The following is a 7,483-nucleotide window of genomic DNA, read 5'->3' on the forward strand; positions in this document are numbered from 1 at the left end:
GAGATATGTGACACAAAATAGTTAATAAATAACATTTCCCACATGTTTACTTTACATCAGCACAATTTTGGAAACAAAATTTTTTTTTGTTAGGAAGTTATAAGGGTTAAAATTTGACCAGCGATTTGTCATTTTTACAACGAAATTTACAAAACCATTTTTTTTAGGGACCACCTCACATTTGAAGTCAGTTTGAGGGGTCTATATGGCTGAAAATACCCAAAAGTGACACCATTCTAAAAACTGCACCCCTCAAGGTACTCAAAACAACATTCAAGAAGTTTATTAACCCTTCAGGTGCTTCACAGCAGCAGAAGCAACATGGAAGGAAAAAATGAACATTTAACTTTTTAGTCACAAAAATTATCTTTTAGCAACAATTTTTTTATTTTCCCAATGGTAAAAGGAGAAACTGAACCACGAAAGTTGTTGTCCAATTTGTCCTGAGTACGCTGATACCTCATATGTGGGGGTAAACCACTGTTTGGGCGCACGGCAGGGCTTGGAAGGGAAGGAGCGCCATTTGACTTTTTGAATCAAAAATTGGCTCCACTCTTTAGCGGACACCATGTCACGTTTGGAGAGCCCCCGTGTGCCTAAAAATTGGAGCTCCCCCACAAGTGACCCCATTTTGGAAACTAGACGCCCCAAGGAACTAATCTAGATGCATAGTGAGCACTTTGAACCCCCAGGTGCTTCACAAATTGATCCGTAAAAATGAAAAAGTACTTTTTTTTCACAAAAAAATTATTTTATCCTCAATTTTTTCATTTTCACATGGGCAACAGGATAAAATGGATCCTAAAATGTGTTGGGCAATTTCTCCTGAGTACACCAATACCTCACATGTGGAGGTAAACCACTGTTTGGGCACATGGTAAGGCTCGGAAGGGAAGGAGCGCCATTTGACTTTTTGAATGAAAAATTATTTCCATCGTTAGCGGACACCATGTCGCGTTTGGATAGCTCCTGTGTGCCTAAACATTGGCGCTCCCCCACAAGTGACCCCATTTTGGAAACTAGACCCCCCAAGGAACTTATTTAGATGCCTAGTGAGCACTTTAAACCCTCAGGTGCTTCACAAATTGATCTGTAAAAATGAAAAAGTACTTTTTTTTCACAAAAAAATTCTTTTCGCCTCAATTTTTTCATTTTCACATGGGCAGTAGGATAAAATGGATCATAAAATTTGTTGGGCAATTTCTCCCGAGTACGTCGATACCTCATATGTGGGGGTAAACCACTGTTTGGGCACTCGGCAGGGCTCGGAAGGGAAGGCGCGCCATTTGACTTTTTGAATGGAAAATTAGCTCCATTTGTTAGCGGACACCATGTCGCGTTTGGAGAGCCCCTGTGTGCCTAAACATTGGAGCTCCCCCACAAGTGACCCCATTTTGGAAACTAGACCCCCCAAGGAACTTATCTAGATGCATATTGAGCACTTTAAACCCCCAGGTGCTTCACAGAAGTTTATAACGCAGAGCCATGAAAATAAAAAATAATTTTTCTTTCCTCAAAAATGATTTTTTAGCCTGGAATTTCCTATTTTGCCAACGATAATAGGAGAAATTGGACCCCAAATATTGTTGTCCAGTTTGTCCTGAGTACGCTGATACCCCATATGTGAGGGTAAACCACTGTTTGGGTGCACGGCAGGGCTCGGAAGGGATGGCACGCCATTTGGCTTTTTAAATGGAAAATTAGCTCCAATCATTAGCGGACACCATGTCACGTTTGGAGAGCCCCTGTGTGCCTAAACATTGGAGATCCCCCAGAAATGACACCATTTTGGAAACTAGACCCCCAAAGGAACTAATCTAGATGTGTGGTGAGGACTTTGAACCCCCAAGTGCTTCACAGAAGTTTATAACGCAGAGCCATGAAAATAAAAAAAATAAATTATTTTCTCAAAAATGATCTTTTAGCCTGCAATTTTTTATTTTCCCAAGGGTAACAGGAGAAATTTGACCCCAAAAGTTGTTGTCCAGTTTCTCCTGAGTACGCTGATACCCCATATGTGGGGGTAAATCACTGTTTGGGCACATGCCGGGGCTCGGAAGTGAAGTAGTGACGTTTTGAAATGCAGACTTTGATGGAATGCTCTGTGGGCGTCACGTTGCGTTTGCAGAGCCCCTGATGTGGCTTAACAGTAGAAACCCCCCACAAGTGACCGCATTTTGGAAACTAGACCCCGAAAGGAACTTATCTAGATGTGTGGTGAGCACTTTGAACCCCCAAGCGCTTCATAGAAGTTTATAATGCAGAGCCGTGAAAATAATAAATACGTTTTCTTTCCTCAAAAATAATTATTTAGCCCATAATTTTTTAATTTTCCCAAGGGTAACAGGAGAAATTTGACCCCAATATTTGTTGTCCAGTTTCTCCTGAGTACGGTGATACCCCATATGTGGGGGTAAACTACTGTTTGGGCACATGCCGGGGCTTGGAATTGAAGTAGTGACGTTTTGAAATGCAGACTTTGATGGAATGCTCTGCGGGCGTCACGTTGCGTTTGCAGAGCCCCTGATGTGCCTAAACAGTAGAAACCCCCCACAAGTGACCCCATTTTGGAAACTAGACCCCGAAAGGAACTTATCTAGATGTGTGGTGAGCACTTTGAACCCCCAAGTGCTTCATAGAAGTTTATAATGCAGAGCCGTGAAAATAATAAATACGTTTTCTTTCCTCAAAAATAATTATTTAGCCCAGAATTTTTTATTTTCCCAAGGGTTACAGGAGAAATTGGACCCCAAAAGTTGTTGTCCAGTTTCTCCTGAGTACGCTGATACCCCATGAGTGGGGATAAACCACTGTTTGGGCACACGTCGGGGCTCAGAAGGGAAGTAGTGACTTTTGAAATGCAGACTTTGATGGAATGGTCTGCGGGTGTCACGTTGCGTTTGCAGAGCCCCTGGTGTGCCTAAACAGTAGAAACCCCCACAAGTGACCCCATTTTAGAAACTAGACCCCCCAAGGAACTTATCTAGATATGTGGTGAGCACTTTGAACCCCCAAGTGCTTCACAGACGTTTACAACGCAGAGCCGTGAAAATAAAAAATAATTTTTCTTTCCTCAAAAATTATGTTTTAGCAAGCATTTTTTTTGATTCACAAGGGTAACAGGAGAAATTGGACCCCAGTAATTGTTGCGCAGTTTGTCCTGAGTATGCTGGTATCCCATATGTGGGGGTAAACCACTGTTTGGGCACACGTCAGGGCTCGGAAGTGAGGGAGCACCATTTGACTTTTTGAATACGAGATTGGCTGGAATCAATGGTGGCGCCATGTTGCGTTTGGAGACCCCTGATGTGCCTAAACAGTGGTAACCCCTCAATTCTAACTCCAACACTAACCCCCCCACACCCCTAACCCTAATCCCAACTGTAGCCATAACCCTAATCACAACCCTAACCACAACCCTAATTCCAACCCTAACCCTAAGGCTATGTGCCCACGTTGCGGATTCGTGTGAGATATTTCCGCACCATTTTTGAAAAATGCGCGGGTAAAAGGCACTGCGTTTTACCTGCGGATTTTCCGCGGATTTCCAGTGTTTTTTGTGCGGATTTCACCTGCGGATTCCTATTGAGGAACAGGTGTAAAACGCTGCGGAATCCGCACAAAGAATTGACATGCTGCGGAAAATACAACGCAGCGTTTCCGCGCGGTATTTTCCGCACCATGGGCACAGCGGATTTGGTTTTTCATATGTTTACATGGTACTGTAAACCTGATGGAACACTGCTGCGAATCCGCAGCGGCCAATCCGCAGCCAAATCCGCACAGTGTGCACATAGCCTAATTCTAAAGGTATGTGCACACGCTGCGGAAAACGCTGCGGATCCGCAGCAGTTTCCCATGAGTTTACAGTTCAATGTAAACCTACGGGAAACAAAAATCGCTGTGCCCATGCTGCGGAAAAACTGCACGGAAACGCAGCGGTTTACATTCCGCAGCATGTCACTTCTTTGTGCGGATTCCGCAGCGGTTTTACAACTGCTCAAATAGAAAATCGCAGTTGTAAAACCGCAGTGAAATGCGCAGAAAAACCGCGGTAAATCCGCCATAAATCCGCAGCGGTTTAGCACTGCGGATTTATCAAATCCGCAGCGGAAAAATCCGCAGAGGACCAGAATACGTGTGCACATACCGAAACCCTAACCCTAGCCCTAACCCTACCCCTAGCCCTAATCCTACCCCTACCCCTAACCCTAACCCTACCCCTAACCCTACCCCTAACCCTACCCCTACCCCTAACCCTATTCTAACATTAGTGGAAAAAAAAAAATTTCTTTATTTTTTTATTGTTCCTACCTATGGGGGTGACAAAGGGGGGGGGGGGTCATTTATTATTTTTTTTATTTTGATCACTGAGATATAATCTATCTCAGTGATCAAAATGCAGTTTGGAACGAATCTGCCGGCCGGCAGATTCGGCGGGCGCACTGCGCATGCGCCCGCCATTTTGGAAGATGGCGGCGCCCAGGGAGAAGACGGACGGGACCCCGGCTGGATCGGTAAGTATGATGGGGTGGGGGGGGACCACGGGGGGGGGATCGGAGCACGGGGGGGGGAATCGGAGCGCGGGAGGGGTGGAACGGAGCACGGGGGGCGTGGAACGGAGCACGGGGGGGCTGGAATGGAGCACGGGGGGGTGGAACGGAGCACCGTGGGGGGTGGATCGGAGTGCAGGGGGGGTGATTGGAGCACGGGGGGTGATTGGAGCACGGGGGGAGCGGACAAGAGCACGGGGGGGAGCGGAGCACTGGACGGAGGGGAGCCGGAGCAGTGTACCGGCCAGATCGGGGGGCTGGGGGGGCGATCGGAGGAGTGGGGTGGGTGCACATTAGTGTGTCCAGCCATGGCCGATGATATTGCAGCATCGGCCATGGCTGGATTGTAATATTTCACCATTTTTTAGGTGAAATATTACAAATCGCTCTGATTGGCTGTTGAAAGTGAAACTGCCAATCAGAGCGATCGTAGCCACGAGGGGGTGAAGCCACCCCCCCTGGGCTAAACTACCACTCCCCCTGTCCCTGCAGATCGGGTGAAATGGGAGTTAACCCTTTCACCCGGCCTGCAGGGACGCGATCTTTCCATGACGCCACATAGGCGTCATGGGTCGGATTGGCACCGACTTTCATGACGCCTACGTGGTGTCATGGGTCGGGAAGGGGTTAATGACCTGGCCATTTTTTGCAATTCTGACCAGGGTCCCTTTATGAGGTAATAACTTGGGAACGCTTCAACGGATCCTAGCGATTCTGAGTATGTTTTTTCGAGACTTATTGGGCTTCATGTTAGTGGTAAATTTAGGTCGATAATTTTTGCGTTTATTTGTGAAAAAAATGGAAATTTGGCGAAAATTTTTGAAATTTCGCATTTTTCACATTGTGAATTTTTATTCTGTTAAACCAGAGAGTTATGTGACACAAAATAGTTAATAAATAACATTTCCCACATGTCTACTTTACATCAGCACAATTTTGGAAACAAAATTTTTTTTTGTTAGGGAGTTATAAGGGTTAAAAGTTGACCAGCAATTTCTCATTTTTACAACATAATTTTTTTTTTAGGGACCACATCACATTTGAAGTCAGTTTGAGGGGTCTATATGGCTGAAAATACCCAATAGTGACACCATTCTAAAAACTGCACCCCTCAAGGTGCTCAAAACCACATTCAAGAAGTTTATTAACCCTTCAGGTGTTTCACAGCAGCAGAAGCAACATGGAGGGAAAAAATGAACATTTAACTTTTTAGTCACAAAAATGATCTTTTAGCAACAATATTATTATTTTCCCAAGAGTAAAAGGAAAAACTGGACCCCGAAGGTTGTTGTACAATTTGTCTTGAGTACGCCGATACCCCATATGTGGGGAGGAACCACTGTTTGGGTGCAAGACAGGGCTCGGAAGGGAAGGAGCGCCATTTGACTTTTTGAATGAAAAATTGGCTCCAATCTTTAGTGGAAACCATGTTATGTTTGGAGAGCCCCTGTGTGCCTAAAGATTGGAGCTCCCCCACAAGTGACACCATTTTGGAAACTAGACCCCCCCAAGTAACTTACCTAGATGCATAGTGAGCACTTTGAACCCCCAGGTGCTTCAGAAATTGATCCGTAAAAATGAAAAAGTACTTTTTTTTTCACCATAAAAATTCTTTTATTCTCAATTTTTTAATTTTCACATAATCAAAAGGATAAAATGGATCCTAAAATTTGTTGGGCAATTTCTCCTGAGTACACCGATACTTCACATGTGGTGTAAACCACTGTTTGGGCTCACGGCATGGCTTGGAAGGGAAGGAGTGCCATTTGACTTTTTGAATGAAAAATTTGCTCCAATCGTTAGCGGACATCATATTGCATTTGGAGAGCCCCTGTGTGCCTAAACATTGGAGCTCCCACACAAGTGACCCCATTTTGGAAACTAGACCTCCCAAGGAACTAATCTAGATGTGCGGTGAGCACTTTGAACCCCCAAGTGCTTCATAGAAGTTTATGAACAAGGATAATGGTGTGCACTCTGGTCAAGGACACTGAGGTGCTGGTAAAACAGACCGTGTGGTCAAGTCAATAGTAGAAGAAAAAATACCGCACACTCGAAACTGGTATGATGCAATAAGATATATGCCAGATTTATTCACGAAAACAAGTCAACAATTGCCACTGTGATAATTCGTAGATAGAAACCCGATGTTTCGACCCTCCCGGGTCTTATTCATGGGGTTACTTAACTCTTTTGATACACAGACATAGGAGTGGCAGTGATAGAAGGCAAGACAATGGTCCTTTTAAGGCATAACCTTATAGTGGGTCCAATAATTGCTCCTGTGGTGTAGGTAAAGGGGTCCTGTTTAGGGTGAGCGGCAGCATATAAGGAAGTCCTGCAGGTAATATGAGCTTATAATGGGTCCAGTGAATGCTCCTGTGGCATAAATAGAGGGATCCTGCTTAGGGTGGGTCGCAGCATGTGGAGCTGTCCTGCTCTCTCCTGTGTCCGGGGGTCAGCGGCACATCCCGCGCCCAGCTGTGCTGTCCTCCAATCCAGGCAGAGCCGTGAAAATAAAATCATTTTTCTTTCCCCAAAAATGATTTTTTTAGCCCGCAATTTTTTATTTTCACAAGGGTAACAGGACAAATTGGACCCCAAAAGTTTTTTTCCAGTTTGTTCTGAGTACGCTGATACCTCATATGTGGGGGGGGGAACCACTGTTTGGGCACATGTCGGGGCTCGTAGGGGAAGTAGTGACATTTTGGAATGCAGACTTTGATGGAATGGTCTGCGGGCGTCATGTTACCTTTGCAGAGCCCCTGATGTGCCTAAACAGTAGAAACCCCCTACAAGTGACAACATTTTGGAAACTAGATCCCTCAAGGAATTTATCTAGATGTGTGGCAATGGTGAGCACTTTGAACCCCCAAGTGCTTCACAGAAGTTTATAACGCAGAGCCGTGAAAATCAAAAATCATTTTTCT

The sequence above is a fragment of the Ranitomeya imitator genome, chromosome 1 (genome assembly GCF_032444005.1).
Source record: "Ranitomeya imitator isolate aRanImi1 chromosome 1, aRanImi1.pri, whole genome shotgun sequence".
In the NCBI taxonomy this organism is placed as follows: Eukaryota; Metazoa; Chordata; class Amphibia; order Anura; family Dendrobatidae; genus Ranitomeya; species Ranitomeya imitator.